We start from the raw sequence: 20,578 nt of genomic DNA on the forward strand, positions 1-20,578 counted from the left end.
GGAGGAATCCTGTCGCTACTTGGGGCCTTACCTGAGACCAGGCTGCCAATTGCCTTGTTGAGCTCTTCTACTGATGGCTCTGTATCTAGCTCGTCCATGGTCAGCAAGCATGTGATAGCATTAAGTGCTGAAGCGGACACAGTATACCCTCTGGAGTAAAGATTAGGGTGGTGTTCAGCCCACCTGTCCATCTGCTGGCCTTTGTCTGTGATTACTTCCCTAGTAGAGGAGTTAAGGGCGGCGGCGGGGTGGGGGCTGTCTTGCTCTGAACTTGTCATAGTGCCTGCTTGATGCCTTCGCACATTCCCCTATTGTTTCCTGTTATAGCGGCCGTCTGAATTTCCTCGCTTAGCTGTGTCCGGTACTTGTTGGCGCAACGCATGGCAGTCTGCTGAACCTTGTTCCTGGTAGCCCTGAGAAGTTGCAGGTTCTTCTCGCTAGCTGACTGCTTGTACTCTGCTAGGGCAACATACTTGGCTTCAACGACAGGGGTCATCTCGGTTACCTTAGCCCCAAACCAGTCATGTGTCTTCCAGGTTTTCTTCCCAAAGATAGTCAGGAATGTGCGGTGCATGGTATCCTGCAAGGTTTCCCACTTCTCTGTGGTGGAGTCTCTGTATCACGTGGCGCTGAGTTCTCTCTAGGAAGCCTCTAAAAACTGTTGCATAAGGTCTGGCGGAGACATCGTGCTGACATTGATGCGAGAGTTCCCCTGTTGCTTAGTGCAATGGAATCTCTTAGGTTGCAGCCTGATCTTGCAACAGACGAAGGAGTGGTGTGTGTCACAGTCTGCACTGTGGTAAGAGCGTGCGTGGAGAACATGTCTGATGGTGGCATATCTAACTAGGATCAGATTGAGTTATAGAGTCATAGAGTCATAGAGATGTACAGCATGGAAACAGACCCTTTGGTCCAACCCATCCATGCCAACCAGATATCCCAACACCATCTAGTCCTACCTGCCAGCGCCTGGCCCATATCCCTCCAAACCCTTCCTATTCATATACCCATTCAATTGCCTCTTAAATGTTGCAATTGTACCAGCCTCCACCACATCCTCTGGCAGCTCATTCCATACACATACCACCCACTACTTGAAAAAGTTGCCCCTCAGGTCTCTTTTATATCTTTCCCCTCTCACCCTAAACCTATGCCCTCTAGTTCTGGACTACCCGACCACAGGGAAAAGACTTTGTCTATTTACCCTCTACATGCCCCTCATAATTTTGTAAACCTTATAAGGTCACCTCTCAGCCTCCGACGCTCCAGGGAAAACAGCCCCAATCTGTTCAGCCTCTCCCTGTAGCTCAGATCCTCCAACCCTGGCAACATCCTTGTAAATCTTTTCTGAACCCTTTCAAGTTTCACATCTTTCCGATAGGAAGGAGACCAGAATTGCACGCAGTATTCCAACAGTGGCCTAACCAATGTCCTGTACAGCCGTAACATGACCTCCCAACTCCTGTACTCAATACTCTGACCAATAAGGGAAAGTCAGGAAGAAGGGCCTGAAGAAGGGCCTGTGCCCGAAACGTCGAATCTCCTGTTCCCTGGATGCTGCCTGACCTGCTGTGCTGTTCCAGCAATAAAGTTTCAACTTTGATCTCCAGCATCTGCAGACCTCACTTTCTCCAATAAGGGAAAGCCTACCAAACGACTTCTTCACTATCCTATCTACCTGCGACTCCACTTTCAAGGAGCTATGAATCTGCACTCCAAGGTCTCTTTAATCAGCAACACTCCCTAGGACTTTACCATTAAGTATATAAATCCTGCTAAGATTTGCTTTCCCAAAATGCAGCACCTCGCATTTATCTGAATTAAACTCCATCTGCCACTTCTCAGCCCATTGGCCCATCTGGTCCAGATCCTGTTGTAATCTGAGGTAACCCTCTTTGCTGTCCATTACACCTCCAATTTTGGTGTCATCTGCAAACTTACTAACTGTACCTCTTATGCTCGCATCCACATCATTTATGTAAATGACAAAAATTAGTGCGCCCAGCACCGATCCTTGTGGCACTCCACTGGTCACAGGCCTCCAGTCTGAAAAACAACCTTCCACCACCACCCTCTGTCTTCTACCTTTGAGCCAGTTCTGTATCGAAGTGGCTAGTTCTCCCTGTATTCAGTGAGATCTAACCTTGCTAATCAGTCTCCCATGGAGAACCTTGTCGAACGCCTTACTGAAATCCATATAGATCACATCTACTGCTCTGCCTTCATCAATCTTCTTTGTTACTTCTTCAAAAATCTCAATCAAGTTTGTGAGACATGATTTCCCATGCACAAAGCCATGTTGACTATCTCTAGTCAGTCCTTGCCTTTCCAAATACATGTACATCCTGTCCCTCAGGATTCCCTCCAACAACTTGCCCGCAACCGAGGTCAGGCTCATCGGTCTATTGTTCCCTGGCTTGTCTTTACCCGCCCTTCTTAAACAGTGGCACCACGTTTGCCAACCTCCAGTCTTCTGGCACCTCACCTGTGACTATCGATGATACAAATATCTCAGCAAGGGACCCAGCAATCACTTCTCTAGCTTCCCACAGAGTTCTCGGGTACACCTGTTCAGGTCCTGGGGACTTATCCACCTTTAACCATTTCAAGACATCCAGCACTTCCTCCTCTGTAATATGGACATTTTGCAAGATGTCACCATCTATTTCCCTACAATCTATATCTTCCATATTCTTTTCCACAGTAAATGCTGATGCAAAATATTATTTAGTCTCTCCCCCATTTTCTGTGGCTCCACACAAAGGCTACCTTGCTGATCTTTGAGGAGCCCTATTTTCTCCCTAGTTACTCTTTTGTCCTTAATATATTTGGATAAAACCCCTTTGGATTCTCCTTAATTCTATTTGCCAAAGCTATCTCATGTTCCCGTTTTGCCCTCCTGATTTCCCTCTTAAGTATACTCCTACTTTCTTTCTACTCTTCTAAGGATTCACTCGATCTCTCCTGTCTATATCTGACATATGCTTTCTTCTTTTTCTTAACTGAACCCTCAATTTCTTTAGTCATCCAGCAGTCCCTATCCCTACCAGCCTTTCCTTTCACCCTGACAGGAATATACTTTCTCTGGATTCTTGTTATCTCATTTCTGAAGGCTTCCCATTTTCGAGTCATCCCTTTACCTGCGAACATCTGCCTCCAATCAGCTTTTGAAAGTTCTTGCCTAATACCGTCAAAATTGGCCTTTCTCCAATTTAGAACTTAACTTTTGGATCTGGTCTATCCATTTCCATCACTATTTTAAAACGAATAGAATTATGGTCGCTGGCCCCAAAGTGCTCCCCCACTGACACCTCAGCCACCTGCCCTGCCTTATTTCCCTTCTTTAGTTTTGCACCTTCTTTATTAGGTACATCCACATACTGAATCAGAAAATTGTCTTATACACACTTAAGAAATTCCTCTCCACCTAAACCTTTAACATTATGGCAGTCCCAGTCGATGTTTGGAAAGTTAAAATCCCCTATCATAACTACCCTATTATTTTTACAGATAGCTGAGATCTCCTTACAAATTTGTTTCTCAATTTCCCTCTGACTATTGGGGGGTCTATAATGCAATCCCAATAAGGTGATCATCCCTTTCTTATTTCTCAGTTCCACCTGAATAACTTCCCTGGATATATCTCCGGGAATATCCTCCCTTATCAATGGTATCCCTTATCAAAAATGCAACTCCCCCTCCTCTTTTGCCTCCCTTTCTATCCTTCCTGTAGCATTTTCCAATACTTTGAGTGCAGGTAACTCCAGAAAGCCTTGCGCTGAGCCTTTGCCTGGAAGTAAGAGTTGGTGATGCACAATTTGTAGTAAGTCCACAGCTCGAGCAGTCCCTGTCCATTCTCATTCATTTTGCCTAAATCAAAATGTCCAAGGCAGGAGGGTTATGATTCGTGGTCTGCACTCTGTGTTGATTTTGCCCAGAAGAAGAAGTTGCTCTTTCCTAGGGATGCTACTCATGAGGGGTGCAAGATTGTCATAGAACTTGTCTTTTGTGTCTGGTGTGGAGGACAGTGTCGGGGCATACATGCTGACAAGGGTGACTGGGCCTGCAGTGGTGTTGAGGCGAAGAGTCATGAGTCGCTCTGAGCCATTGCTACCTGATTCTACCGTGTTCATCAGGTTGTTCTTTACTGTGAAGCTGACGCTGTGCTCTCTCGGCTCATTAGAACCCTTTGCCAGCCAGTAAAATGTGTAGTCCTTCTCTTTCAGTGAGCCTGCCTCTGCCAGCCTTGTTTGTTGGAGGGCAGCTATGTCCACATTGAGTCTCTTGAGCTGACTATTGAGGGGTGGTACAGAAAGAGAACCAGGGGGATGGGGATGTGAGGTTGGGTTCTGGGGACAACAGGAGGGGAGATAGGGAGGGGTCGGTTTGGCGGAAAAAGGAACGGGGTCTGGGGTAGAGAGATCTGGGCAGGGAGAAGAGACAGTGGAGGGAGGAGGGAGTGAGATAGGAGTGGGAGAGAGACCTGGGATCGGGTGGAGTGGGGGTGTGGAATCTTAGGATGATGTAAGCTATGGAGAGTGGGAGAGTGGGAAAGGAGGGGAGTTGGGGATATAAAAGATGGCAGAGTTGGATTAGGCAAGAGAGAGGCAACCAGGTGAGAGGAGGAGGTGGGCAGAGAGTGCGCTAGGAGAGATTTGGATAAAGAGGGTTAGGAGACACCTGCCCCAACCCCTGGAGTGGGCTGCGTCCTGGCAATGAGAAGGAAAACTCTGGTTTCAAATCTCCGCTGACTTACGGTCAGACCCACGCGTGGGAAAGGCTTCAGGAGTAATCCTCGAGGATGAACAGACTAGCTCTAACATTAAGGCTCTCTTTCTGGACTTTCTCATTAAAGGAAATAGTTTCTTTTTCTCTATCCTATCAAATTCTTTAATCATCTTAAGTACTTCAATTAGTTCACCCCTTACCTTTATATTCAAAAGAATGCAGTCTCTTGCAACTTGCCCATCCCAGTGTTGTTATGGGGAATGTGTACAACACCCTCTCCAAAGCTGATGCATCCTTCTTGATGGTGCCCAGAACTGTTTGCAATCTTTCAGCTGCTGTCTAAGCAGGACTTTGTATATGGTAAAAGGTCTTTCTCCTCCTTATATTTCAGCCCACTTGACATGAAAGCTATACCTCCACTAGTCTAGGCTACTAGACTAGATGGGATTGAGGTTCACAACGAGGAGGTGTTAGCATTCTGGAAAGTGTAAAATAGATAAGTAACCTGGGCTGAATGGGATTTATCCTGGGATTCGCTGGGAAGCAAGGGAGGAGATTGCAGAGCCTTTGGTTTTGATCTTTATGCCATCATTGTCTTCAGGAAAAGTGCCAGAAGACTGCAGGATAGCAAATATTGTTCCCTTGTTCAAGATGGGGAGTAGAGACAACACTGGTAATTTATAGACCAGTGAGCCTTACTTCGGTTGTGGGTAAAGTGTTGGAAAGGGTGATAAGAGATAGCATTTATAATCATCTAGAAAGGACTAATTTGATTAGGGATAGTCAACACGGTTTTGTGAAGGACAGTTCATGCCTGAGTTCTTTGAGAAGGTGACCAAACAGGTGGATGAAGGTACAGCGGTTGATGTGGTGTATATGGATTTCAGTAAGGTGGTTGATAAGGTTCCCCATGGTAGGCTATTGCACAAACAACTCATCCTGGAGTTCAGTTACTAGTGGTGTACCGCAAGGATCTGTTTTGGGTCCCCTGCTGTTTGTCATTTTTATAAATGAATTGGATGAGGGCATAGAAGGATGGGTTAGTAGATTTGCGACTGACTCTAAGTTCACTAGAATTGTGGATAATGACGAAGGATGTTATAGGTGACAGAGGGACATAGTTAAGCTGCAGAGCTGGGCTGAGAGGTGGCAAATGGAGTTTAATGTGGAAAAGTGTGAGGTGATTCACTTTGGAAGGAGTAACAGGAATGCAGACTGCTGGGCTAATGGTAAGATTCTTGGTAGTGTAAATGAGCAGAGGGATCTCAGTGTCCAGGTACATAGATCCTTGAAAGTTGCCACCCAGGTTGATAGGGTTGTTAAGAAGCCATACAGTGTGTTAGCTTTTATTGGTAGAGGGATTGAATTTCAGAGCCATGAGGTCATGTTGCAGCTGCACAAAACTCTAGTGCAGCCGTGCTTGGAGTATTGTATACAGTTCTGGTCACCGCATTAAAGAAAGGATGTGGAAGCTTTGGAAAGGGTTCAGAGGAGATTTACTAGGATATTGCCTGGTAGGGAAAGAAGGTTTTACAAGGAAAAGCTGAGAGACTTGAAGCTGTTGTCGTTAGAGAGAAGAAAGTTGAGAGGTGACTTAATTGAGACATATAAGATAATCAAAGGGTTAGATAGGGTGGACAGTGAGAGCCCTTTTCCTCAGATGGTGATGGCTAGCAATGAGGGGTAATAGATATGGGACAGACGTCAGGGATAGTTTCTTTACTTAGAGAGTAGTAGGAACATGGAATGTTCTGTCTGCAACAGTAGTAGACTCACCAATGTTAAGGGCATTTAAATGGTCATTGGATAGGTATATGGACAAGAATGGAATAGTGGAGGTTAGATGGGCTTCTGATTGGTTACACAGGTTGGCGCAGCATCGAGGGCCGAAGAGCCTGTACTGCGCTGTAATGTTCTACGTTCCAAGTTCTAAATCTGTGTGCTGCTTCACAGTTCTCAGCTTTCTACCATTTTGAAAATATATTGATGTCTCTTTCTTGGATTCAAAATAAATAACCTCACAATTCCTCACATTGAACTGGACCTGGATCTTCCTTTTAATCATCAATATCCCTTCCAAACATTCTACTCTCATCCATTCTGCTTACTGTGCTACCTAACCTAGTGTCATCAACAAACTTGAATCTTTGGGTCAAATCATACCTTATCATGACCCATCTTCACAAGTATGGTATAATCGATATATGGCATTGGTTAAACATACAATAATTGAGTAAATATTTAGAACAAATACCTTGGATTATACATTTTCCTTTCAACTGAAGCACTTAAAAATTACATGAGTATAACAGTTTCTGAAACTAACACCTTAATGCTATAAGTGCCAGGTAGTGAAAGCCTGTAGTATTTCCCTGAAGCAGAGGTATTAAAAGGCCTTGGCATTTCACGGTTGTCTATTTACTGCAGGACTCCAGAGAATGCACTTTTATCTAATCAACTACTTGTCCTTTTATACCTGTTTGTAAAGAACAGGTCAATTCTGATCAGAGGAAACATTAAAGTATTTTTGCTTGAAAAGTATGCTTTAAAAATATCTAATATGTTTTACAAAATTCCTTAATTGTCCAACATGGCACACTCAGTATTTTTAAAGATTCATTTATTGCTCATTCCTAATTGCTCTTGAAAAGGTGGTGGTGAGCTGCCTTCTTGATCCACTGCAGTCCATTGCTGTAGGTAGACACAATGCCTTTAGGAGGGATTGAGTTTCAGGATTTTGACTCACTGACAATGAAGGAAAAGGCGATATATTTCCAAGTCAGGATGGTGAGTGGCTTTGAGAGGAACTTACAGGTGATGCTTGTTTTCTTTCCCATAGAAGGAATATGAAAATGAATCCTAATATGCTACATACCCATCTGTTCCATTATCAGTTTGGGGTTGTTGTATAATTACTTTTTTTTTGCTTGCTTAAGTTGACAATTTTAAAAACAAGAACATTCATTGCTTTGGTTTTCTTTCTTTACTTATCTTCATTATAGTTAGTTGATTATCCAATCTCATGGAGGGATATGTTTTCCAAAATAGGTGAATAATCAAAATTGACAGATAGTTGAAAGTTGTATCAGTGTAGACTGAAGCTGGAATTCTGACCATAACACCATGGTCACACAACACTGAATTCATGACCCTTCACAAGTGAAACTTCAAATTAAGCTACATGTTGATTAACCACAGTGCTGTGCTGCATCTTGAAGCTATGTTTCAATCATCAAGATTTATGCCAGTTCCATTTCTGAAACACCACTCACCTGCCTCTATTCCACTGCAAAGAACCTTGGACCTTCAGACCCAACTTTTCTAATATCTGCTTAGATGGCTTTGTAATATTCACTTTGAGCCAATTCACAACCAGAACTCTTGTTATCCACATTCAATCCCAGAACATGTCCTTGCATTCTCTACCATTTCTCTAGTCTTCATCAATCTTTACTGGCTTCAAAATCCTTCTTCTCATATCAGCTTTAAGACTGTCACATTAGCTTCATTTCTCTGTACCTTGATCACCTTCTCTAACTCTGTTCATCTACTTCCAGCTTGGTGTCTGTTGCCTGTCTCCTCTAAACTTTGCAAATTATGTTCAAATATTTCATTGCATAATTCTAAGTTGACAATGTCACAATTTGGTACACTTCACTTTGGGACAAGGTGCACCAAAGGCATGACTGGAAGTAGCAGCTTAAGAGTTAAACATCTAACTCCTGCTGTTCCGGTCTGTTAATAACTGCAAATACAGAAAAAAAGAAGAACACAAGTAAATGGTTCTTGGGTGATCGTTTGACTTTGATATTTGTTAACTTAATCTTTCTTTTCACTGCATAGACTTTTCTGAATAATCTGAAGTTGGGAACACCCATGGGGTTGAATGTACCCAATTCTATCTAAATAACACTCTATTTTATCATGACTGAGTACATTCTAATCTGCAAATATTACACACTGACACAAACACTGCTATCACTACTTAAGTGTCAAAACTGGTATTACACCCACTTCTAAATTTTAAATATACTTATTTAAATATCAAGCCAGATCTACAATTTTTCTGCCTTTTTAGTTCACCTTCACAGTGCATATTTTGAGTGCAGATAGTGGTGTCTTTACAAACCTCTGATGAATGGCATAAGCAATCATGGCTACCATATATACAAAAGTAATAGCTGATCTATATAAGTTGACCCTAGATTTTAGGCCAGTAAATCCAAGCTGTTTCTGTTTACCACTCGCTAGCTGTTGAAATCAAACTTGGCCTGTCATAAACCTATTTATGTGAAGGCAGCTGTTCATGTTCTTGTACTTAAGCAGAATAATGAAGATTTTTTTTTGCTCCTTTGTTTTAGTTTTGAAGGTGGGTTGGCATAGGTTGGCTGACCTGGCATCTCTGCAGTAAGCAGAGATGTAAAAGGTTAGGGAGAAAAACGATGGGAGAAGGTGGATTTCAACTCATGATAATATTTCTCATTTGTAAGTTCCACTCTTAAATTTTGGCTAAAAATTCATCTCAGAAACTCAACTTTTACATAATTATGTGTGGTATTACTTCTCAATCTTCCCTCACCTTCTGACAGTGCTGATCTGCAGGATTATAGTGCAACCTTCCCACTGTTCAGAACTTCCTTCCAGTGCGATACTTCTTATGCAAGTTTCTAGATCCTGGTGGCAGCATCAATAAATTCTGTCTTCTTACAATGCCCAAAGATCTGTATTTTCTATAAGCATTGTGATTTAGTTTGGGAATTTTGGCTATCACTTCCTTTGCCCTCAGAGATAATCATGGTGCCTGTGCTTTTGGTTCTTTTGAGAGCAATGAACTCAACTCAGATTCAGAATCTAACATGCAAACTTGGCATGATTCAGTTTCACACTCTGGTCTAGATTATGTGATCAGTTTTATGTTAACTCCAGTAGTTACCAATTAGGGAAAATGAAACATCACTGTAAAAACTTTGTCTTTTCTTTGTGTATTTTATGACTGCATACTAAATTAGACTTAGAAAAACCAAGAATTGTTAAAGGATTGCTGCATCAAAGAAAGTAACCTGACACTCATTGTAATCACTGTTTACATAGCTGCTACTTCCAATATTGTTTGCAGATGAACTGGAGATGAAGGGTTAGGTACAAATGGAACTTTGGTTGACAACAATGGCTGATTAGTCTTTGGACTTGTGATCAGTTGTTGATGACAAGTGCATACAACCTTCCAAAAACTATGTGATTGGTTCTCAGGCAGCTGAACAGCTTGGGACTGTGAATAAGATAGTGGGAAACCTTCAGGCCTCCATCCATCAGTTCTAAATGTTCTCTGTGGTAAAAGTCACTTTAAACCAGAAGAAGACCAGTTTATCTTGCCTTCAGCGGTTGTTGTAAGCTGTGACTTAACTAATAAGTTAGAGACCTTTTACAAATGTAAACCAGCCACATCTTTCAAATGAAAGCGTCTAGAGAGGAAGATCGTGAAGCACAAGAGCCATCTTAGCAGATCCTCTGAACAGAAACCACTGAACTGTTTTTCCATTTTTCCACTTGCCCATGAGACCCTTTTTATTCTGTGTGTATGTGTCAGGAGGGGTTTATGAGGCGATTAGACATTTAACCAGTGGAGCTAAATGCCAACGGTTTATAACTGTTTAGCCCATAGCTTTAACTACTTACCTGGAGGAAATAGTAATTTTTGCTACGTGTAGAAACCTAGTCTGGGCTTTCTGCCCACCTGGGTCTGAAAATGAGGTAAATTGGGTAACCTTTCATTCTTTGAAAAACCTTTAACATCTGTGACGACTCTAAGAAAAGCCTGACTTGATTTCCAGCGCACCACCCCAGTGAGGTGTGACACCATCAGGATAAAAAGAACGCAATTGATAAGATAGGACACAAGCTTACCAAATGAACTAACTATGTGGGGAGCTTAGGTACATATAATGACAATAGGACTCATCAGGTTTGCTTGATGCAAGTAAGTAGTAAAGTCATAAAATCTAATGAATAATCTTTGCCACAAGTAAAACCTGTATGTTAAAGGCAGTTAAATTAATTGATAGCAATGCATAAAGAAACATGGTCTGTAAACAAAATCTGAACTGCAAACTTAAGATTGAATTTCTTATGGATTGCAACATTTTTGATCTTGCTGACAAAATAGCAAATAAGCTGGTTTGCGTAATCCAGTGAACTGCTGTTGAATGTCCAAGATTGGTTAATATCAAAGCCAATTTACTACATGGGGTCCTGCAAAACATCAGCTACGTGCAAACATGCACTTGCAGTCTTTAGGAAATATGATCTGAACAGAAACAAACCCTCCCCCAGTTTAGTGTGATTAATTGAGAAAGTGGTGTTGATTTGGCAGGATTATTGAATGCAGACTACCTTTTAGAATATTTTGTGCTTAAGATAGAATGCTCAATCATTGATTAGTCTTATAACTCATTTCAGCATTCTCATTCTGTAGCCAAAAAATATTTGTCTCAGAAGGGTCTATCCAGAAAACAAAACTTTTAAAAATATTCCTTCTTGTTACCCATCACGAGTTACCCTTTAATAGGTGTGGACAAACTTCCTACTCCTAAGTAATTTACTAGATTATTTCGGAAAATAGTTCACAGTAAACCACATTGTCTGGACCTGGAGTCACAGCTGGACAGGGATGACAAGTTCTCCCCTAAAGGACATTAATGAACCAGATGGGTTTACAACAAAAATCTGATCATGATCGTTATTAGTAAGACTGGTATTTTATTCTAGTATTGTTAATTAAATGAATTTAAATTCCTTTTGCTACCAGGGTAGGATGTGAACTCTGTCTTTACAGCAATAGTCCAATAATAATACCAGTACTTGTATGAAGTGACAGCGAAAATCCAACTCTGTCTAATAAAGGCCATCAGAATTATCATTGGATAGAATTAAAAGTAATAGTCCAAAAGACCCAAGGGGTTTTTGTTAGTTGATGGCCTCCTCCTATCTAAATTCATTTAACACTATCTGTACATCCTTCCTCCCTCATACTATTTGATTTTACTAAACCATGTGGTTGGGAGTTCCACATTCACAAAACTCTCTGGGTAAAGAAGTTTCTCCTGAATTCCTTCTTGAATTTATTAACACCTATCTTATTTTTATGGCCCTCAGTGTTGGCCTTTTTCCAAAGTGGAAATATCTTTACTACATATAAGCCATTGTCTCTCTTCATAATTTTAAAGACTTATGTTTGGTCAATGGTGTGCCAGATTTCCAAATTTCATTACTTCTTTAATAAATATTGTCCTCTATAATTCTTTCAACTGCAGGTAATTAATTTCTCAATTGGCACAAACATTCAATAAAGACAAAATTCAACATTTTGTAAAATTGTTACCTAAAATGAATCAAGTCATCTCTGTTATCCTACTGGAAGTGCTGCTCCTCCTCCATCAGTGGGTATTTACAAAAATACAGTATCAGCTGACTTTTAGACATTGACCCCACATATGAATAAAGTCCTGCATGCTTCCTCTAGAAAGAAGGATTGGTTCATTATTTATAGACACATGACAGCCTCACACATTTGGTCCTACCAACTTAAAGGTAAAATGGTGAAAATGAGATGGAAACAACTAGAAAACCATTGGACCCTGGCAGAGTCATAGAATCATAGAGATATGTAGCACGGAAACAGACCCTTTGGTCCAACTCTTCCATGCCAACCAGATATCCTAAATTAAACTAATCCCATTTGCCAGCATTTGGCCCATATCCCTCCAAACCCTATTCATGTACCAATCCAGATGCCTTTTAAATATTGTAATTGTACCAGCCTCCACCACTTTCTCTGACAACTCATTCCATACACGCACCGCCCTCTGCGTGAAAAAGGTGCCCCTCAGGTCCCTTTTAAATCTTTCCCCTCTCACCTTTAATCTGTGCCCTCTAGTTTTGGACTCCCCCACCCTGGGGCACATACCTTGTCTATTCACCCTGTCCATGCCCCTCATGATTTTATAAGCCTCTATAAGGTCAACCCTCATCCTCTGACACTCCCTATAGCTGAAACCGTCCAACCCTGGCAACATCCTTGTGAACCCTTACTGAACGCTTTCAAGTTTCACAACATCCTACAGCAGGTCTTGTGAGCTGAGATGGTGATTGCCTAATTTCAGTGTGGCCTTTGAATGCTGACCAGCCCTGGGAATTTACTTAATAAAGCAAAAGCTGCAGGGAATGCCTAGCCTCTTCTCCCCTGCTACAACAGATGATTCATCTGGCGCCTTAAAATTCTCTCTTATATGAATGCAATGTTGCAAAACTTGAAAGGGTTCAGAAAAGATTGACAACAATGTTGCCAAGTTTGCAAGGTTAGAGCTATAGGGAGAGGCTGAATAGGCTGGAGCTATTTTCTCTGGAGAATCGGAAATTAAGGGGTGACTTTATAGAGGTTTATAAAGCCATGACCGGCATGGACAGGGTGAATAGACAAGGGGGAGCCCAAAACTAGACGGCATAGGTTTAAGGTGAGAGGGGAAAGATTTAAAAGGGACCTAAGGGGCAACTTTTTCATGCAGAGGGTGGTGCATGTATGGAATGAGCTGCCAGAGTAAGTGATGCAGGCTGGTACAAATACAACATTTAAAAGGTATCTGGATGGATTTCTGAAAAGGCAAGGTTTGGAGGGATGTGGGCCAAGTGCCGGCAAATGAGACTAGATTAATTTAGGATATTTGGTCAGCATGGATGAGTTGGACCAAAGGGTCTGTTTCCATCTCAATTACTCTATGAAAATAACCACCTTTTCTTGAAGGTTTTGGACCATAAACCAGCTCGGAATGCCTCAGCTCAGCTTCACATGTGTCCCTTCCATGGAGCGTCATTTCAAAAGAAATCTCCATGGAAACTGAGTGCAGAGGTTGGGTCCAGGATTTGGGCCTCATTTGTGGTGACTCTGCTCTACTCAGGTCTGAGTATGGTGCAAGTGTGGCAGAAGGCAATGTAGTTTTGGAACCACAATGGGCAAGAACAACAGAACAAGGAAAGGTTGTCCAGTTAGCTCAGAAATTTCTGCAGTTTCAATACATAACGCTGATCTGGGAACATTATTTTCTTTCACCTTTCTCTTTGCTGTCTGACAAGCCTTCATCCCTGTATTTCACTGAGTCAATTTCTATCTTGATTAAGGTTTAAGTCTCCCCTCTGAATAGTCCTTTCTTTGGCTATATTTTTTTGCCTGATCACCCATAGATAAGAAAGTTACAAGCTTTTCACTACGTATTTTTTAATGAAAAAAAAAATCACAATTCACTCCCAAATAATCTGTCTTAATGTTAAGATAGATAACATAAAATAAAGCAGGAAGAAAACAAAAGCTACATGGGAAGAAGAGAAATAGAATTTATTAGTGCAAGGAAAGTGTAAAATTGTAACACTACAACTGGATGGGGAAGAGTAACTCCAATACATGACATGTTTACATAGACAGTTTGCATCACAAATTGACATGTAGGAAGTTGTAATGGAAGAGTATACAAGCAAGATTTTTAGCACATTTCAGATTGCAATACTGATGAGATTAACAACTGTATCATTCTACCTTTCTTATAAAATTTTTTTTTGCTTTCTACATTACTGAAGAGGGATAGTTGTGTTTAACTTGGGGAATTATTAAATACAAAATCCTCCCCACTTTGCTGTTTAAAAGATTGTCTTGGCATACTATGATCATAAGCATTATACGTCTGTAAATTGAAGATATAATTTAATTGTGTCCTTGGCTGTTTCTGAGTGCAATAACTGGTGTACTGACTTTTTGACCAAAAATATTGAAATCATTTTCCCTTAATCAAATATTATAGTCAACTGCAGAAAGGATCTGATACATTGTCAGTAATGACCACACAAATGCAGTACAACCTCTTCTGAAAATGTCTATTAGCACTGAACAGACAATGGAAATCAGTGCAAGAAATAATGGAAAGCTACACAATAAAAATCTCACATTCTTTGTGAAGGGTTATTCAAACTATATCCAGACTATATTTTACAAATTTCACAAGATTAACTTTTAGCTAATGAAAGGAACCTAAACCATGCAAGCATGTAGAGATCCACAAATCAGGCTCTGTGGCGTTCACTAACTATAGCTCATTACATTCATCTACTTTCATCAATTAGAAATAACCTATTAATGCTGTTCAACAGAAATATTTCTTGAATGGCATCTAAGTGTATAGGCCTACCTGGTAGAAATGTTACTACTTATAATCTCAAGAATAAGTATCATCATTTCTAACCATTTAGTACCCAAATATTGTTTTTCTCTTGGTCCTCGTCCATCATTGTGAATATTAAAACAGATCGGGAGATCTATGGACAAAGATGCAAATATAAATACGAAAGGAAAAGAGAACATTGACAAGGACTTCTATTGGGAATAAGTCCTTTCAGTCACCAATTGTAAAGTCGCACCAAGTGTTATGATGCATACTGTTCCATCAATGGCCCTAGCAAACCAGTGAGTTCAAGCAGAAATTATGGATGGGAAATAAATTTGGCCCAGTCAGCAAGACTCTCATATTGTGAACAAATAAAAAAAAAACTATCCTCAATATTTCAATGTTTTTGGTTTGTTAAAGTATTTCTTGTTGGGGTGCTAATTTTGCCTTTCAGTCCAGGGATCTGTATGGCTTTGGTCAACACTGGCAGTGTGTAACACTGCAAGAGTTAAAAATTTTGTTAAACCAGTGATCCTATAAATTTTCATATATCAGAAAGTTTTTTTTAAATGCTTGCAGTTTTTTTAAAGAAGTGTTTGCTATTTCTTGCAGTCAGTTGACATTTGCCTGAGGACTATCATTGTAGAATTTGTGCTACATGACCGATTTCAGCACTTACAATTATCACAGTCATGGTTTGATTGACAACTCCAAGCACTTATAAAGTCATTGAAGTGAGTCTATGAGTACAATTTTTTGAAGGAAACTGAATGTCGTAAGTGGGATTTAATCGATGAGAGTGTTTGTTTAAATATTCAACTTATCCTTTAAGCATTTTATATTATTCGTGATTCCTAAGGTTTACTCATGATGAATACTGAGAGAGTTGATCTGGAAGGTTGTAAGGGAAAAGAGTAGTTGGTGGGGGCATGAGTTGTCACAAAGCTGAGTAGAGAATATAAAGGACCTTGGGATTAAGTAGAGGGGCATAGGTTGTCATGAGAGGGTGTGGATGGCAATGGGGAATGTGCAGGTGTGAGACAATGGATGCCAGGGGGGGGGGTGTTTTATTTTATTGTTGTTTTAAACAGCCAAACTGAAGTCTTGAATTACTGAGGCAGGTCTTTCCCATAGCCTTCCTCTTCACAACTGCTAGAACACCACCTCCACACCACCCCCACCCCTACACGTAGCATTAAACATACACACGCACACACACCTCAGAGTTACACTTACACACACACACACTATATAGTTAGACAAACATACATGCACACCTCATGGAGTTAGACACAACACACACACATGCACATCAAAGTTCAGACTGGCCCCTTCCAATACCCTAGGTTCACAAAATTCAGTAAGGAGGAAGGAACAAAATGCCTTTGCTGGTGTATGAGCTCGTCATCATGTGTAGTCCATTGGTTCCAGTTTGGACATCCATTTTAATCTGTTAATATCTTTGTATGATATTCATGATAAGCTGTCAAAAAAAAAGGTAATTTTACCAGCAATTGTACGCCAGGCCGAACTGTTGACAATCCCATCTACAAAGTGAAAGAAAGCATTCACCTCCTGTGGACAAGGGCTTCCAGTCCACATGCTGGCAGGAGTGTAGGAATATACCTGGGATACAAACTATAGTCTGTTAACTAACACAGCAGCTGCTTCTCTACCCTATTTAAAGCCTGTCAGTATAGACTAGCATCTTCCTGCAGATCAGTAAGATAGTTTTCAAATATTTGAAGGATTCAACCTATTATTGTTTGGCTTGTAATGAAAATCAAATTTAGAGTGATATAATTAAGTCTCACTCCCAATTCACAGATGTCTGATTCAAATGAATACCTTGAAATACATTAGTGAATCCCCTGTGGCATTACTGTCAGTAGGTCAGTCGATGCATTATTTTATAAGAACAAAATGATTACACCATATAATGCCATTATTTTACTGTTTAGGTGATGCTTAGTCCTTTCAGGGCCCAATTCCTAATTGAGAGGTCAGTTCAGTTTGGGGGAAAGCTTTCTGATCAGATCCTGGAGTCAAGGCTGCTCTCTCTCCCCAGTTCTGTTTGTATTTTATATCAAGCCTTTTGTGTGTCAATCAGGAAGAATGCAACCAAAGAAGGGGTGACTATCAAGTCAAAGCCTCCCTGTAAATGGGTGCTATGATGTTTCTCAGCTTGGATCCACTGTCGTGTGCGGACTATGACCAGTTTGAGTTGTCCACAGCAGCCAAAGAAAGATGAGGCAAGAGGGACTGGGCTGAGCAATCTTTTGTCAACTTCACTGTCCGATCAGATTACCTGAAAGTGTTGGCAATATGGTGTGAAGGGACTGGAGCTTGTGCTAAAAACTGGAAGGGGTGTTTAGTGATGATAAAACACAGTAGGGAGTGACGCTCCCTCTCCATTGCACATACAACACGGTGCAAGGCATTTTTGCTATTGATCTATGTGGTGTAGGTCTATCCCACTCCCCACTTCTGCATTATGGTAAGCGTTCAAGTCATAGTCTGCTTTGTCCCAAGGTTGAAAATGGATCATGTTTGCAGGGACACGATATACAAACCTCTAGATTATTGGGGAAAAATTGTACTCAACATCACCCTTCTTGTAATGGCCACCTTTTTGTATGGGCACATCAAACCATGTATAAAACCTCAGTATACAAAGACCAAGTGCAACTTGGAACCAGCAATAAATTCTGGCCCAGCTAGTGACACCCATGTCCTGTCAATGGATGAAAAAAACAAAAAAAACAAATATTAAGGACCCAGCTAATGTGAAGGATGGTCTTGGCCGCATTGCTGCAGAACGTTTCAGTTGGATCGTGTCATATCACCTGTCACCTATGGAGAATGTTATGCAGAAAAACACTTTTGACAACAGGTCCTCCAGACAATGGTCACCACATAACATCATCAAGGCTCCACAGAAAAAGTATATGGTTGATCTGTCTGATAGTCCCCTGAGAGGTCTGTCACAGTCTTTAAGCAGAATCCCTCATTACTAGATTTTAAAATATCAAGACAAAAGTTGACTGTTGGAATGAGAGGCCATTCCTATCAGATCCTTCCTAGCTGCCCGATGTCTCACCCCTCCACGCATTGCCCTTCACATACTGTGATTGGGAAGAGACTGCAGACTATCTTCCTTGTGGAATGTGCTGTTACAACACGGCGGTGAACCTTTCTGTTAATTAAAGCAAATACCCAGAAAAGCTTACCTCGCCTTGTACTCTGTTAAAATATGAGTGCCAGAGAATTCCCAAATTCCCCTATTTAAAGAAAATAATATCAGTTTATTCTTTAACTCTAAAAGTGAACATTAAACAACAACTATGCACAACTCTGAGCCCCCATTTCTCTTAATTGCTTATCACCTGCCTCCAACTCTATTACAATATGCTGTTCCAATAAGAAACTTATTAAAACTACACAGCGGCTATCACCTTTGGTGTCTGTCTTCTTCCAGCTGAAGATCTCCCTGTGTCGTCTTCTTTCTTTTTTACTGCAAATATGTTTCATATGAAAAGGTATCTTTGATTGAGCGTGTTTCCTAACTTCTTGGATCTGAGTTAATCAGAACAGTTGCTTTGTCTGCAATTTTCAAAATGCCTGCATTTTTATATCCCCAACATCAGGTTGTCTCATTAGTTCGATGTTGTCAAAACAATAAATTCAAACTCAATTGGATTTTAGTATCCTGGGGCATGATTTAAACTGATTGGTTAAATTCGAATTGTTGTCAAAACAGCAACCAACTCAGGTATCCATTTCACAGCTAAATGTTACATATTTTCCAGTACACTTTGAGACTGCTAGTTAGTCATATGACAGGTGCTTGTCAGCTCTCAGTTCAGAACAGAATTCACTCTCTCTTAAAGGTACAGTGCACACCTTCAACTTCATAATGGTGCAAAGAGAGAGATGTGATGGTTTTATTTCGAGGTTCACCTGATCAGCTCCGTGACACATGACTCTGTGGTCTATGGGTTGTTCCGAACACCAAGGCAGACATCATCTGCATCTGGAGGACCATTAACTAAGTTCAACACACTCTTTTCTCTGCACAAAACTAACTGATCTTCCAATACATGTAGTTGTCTTCAACCAAGTGTTCCAAATTGGCAAGTTTCAAGGTCCAGGACTGTGTGCTGAGGGACACACTAAAAGCTTAGGGAAAGGTCAGTGACTTAGACCTTTAAGCCATCTTGTACTGAGGGCCTGGGAATGGAAATCGCCATTAACTGTGCCTCACAAAGAAGTTATGTCATAAGTCAAGAGTACTGAAAATGCTTTGAGGCACCTCAGGGTGAAAAGTGTATTATAAAGAAATTTATGCCTATTGAACTATTTATAACTTTGGATTTGGATTGCAAACCTGATATGGAATGCATTTGTTCAATATGAAAACTGTTTTTTAATCAGACATGTTGAACTTTCTTGTACCTTCTATCCTGTAATACTCAAGTCAAAATGTTTCTTGCAATACTTTTGTTTACATATTTTATAAATAAATATATTTTTGGAAAACAAAAAGTTGTTTTCAGTTTCCCAAATGTAAAAGAAAAACACATTGCATGTGTATTGTGTCTTTAATGCAATAAAAAAAAACATGTTTTTTCATAAGAAGGTGTCAAACAAATTTTGACACAGAATCATGTTGGAGACATGAGAGCAGAAGGGGAAATCCAGAGCTAAGGCTTAGTCAGCTATTTGCATGACTGTCAATAATGATTCAATGAAAATTGGACATTTTGTTCTTTACTATTCGTTCAGGATGTAGACATCGCTGTCAAGGCCAACATTCATTGCCCACCCCTGGGGCAGTTAAGAATCAATTACATTGTTGAGAGTCTGGAGTCACATGTAGGCCAGACCTGGTAAGGATGGCAGTTTGCTTCCCTAAAGAACATTAGTGAACCAGATGGATTTTTCCTAACAATTGACAATGGATTCATGGTCATCATTAGACTTTTAATTCTAGATTTTTATTGAATTCAAATTCCTCCATCTGCCAAGGCAGGATTGGAATCCAAGCCTCCTGAACATTACCTGGGGTACAGGATTAAGAGTCTAACAATAATACCACGAGGCTATCATCTCACCTGTTCTATACATAAATGCCAGAATTAAAGAAGCACAGAGACCTCAGATTATTGCAAGGTGGAAGGAAGAGATAATGAGGGATGCGGGATTTGAAAACTAGGATGAACATTTTAAAATCAAAGTACTGCTAATATAGAACAGTGAGAATGGGAGTTAAAAAGTGTTGTGCTAGAAAAGCACAGCTGGTGAGGCGAGTTGACGTTTCGAGCATAAGCTCTTCCATCATTCCTGATGAAGAGCCTATGTTCGAAACGTCGACTCTCCTGCTCCTTGGATGCTGCCTGACCAGCTGTGCTTTTCCAGCACCACACCTTTTGACTCTGATCTCCAGCATCTGCAGTCCTCACTTCCTCCCAGTGGGAATGGGAACAGAGTACTCAAGACTTAGTGTGATTCAAGAGACAGTAAGTGAAGATTGGGATGTGCTCAAGTTTACAGAGGGTGTAGATTGGAAGGCCAGCAAGGTAACCATTGGAATAGTCAAGAAGTAGCAAAAGACCTAGATGGCTTTCACCAACTGCCAGCTGACA

General features: G+C 40.8%; 1 pseudogene; it reads right to left on the reverse strand.

The window, feature by feature from the left end:
* The window catches only part of LOC148141865 (carboxypeptidase M-like), a 62,600-nt pseudogene that overhangs the window by 5,358 nt on the left and 36,664 nt on the right, over window positions 1–20,578 (reverse strand).

The sequence above is a fragment of the Chiloscyllium plagiosum genome, unplaced genomic scaffold (assembly GCF_037043375.1).
Source record: "Chiloscyllium plagiosum isolate Xiang-an unplaced genomic scaffold, Cpla_swu_hap1 HiC_scaffold_31, whole genome shotgun sequence".
Taxonomy (NCBI): Eukaryota; Metazoa; Chordata; class Chondrichthyes; order Orectolobiformes; family Hemiscylliidae; genus Chiloscyllium; species Chiloscyllium plagiosum.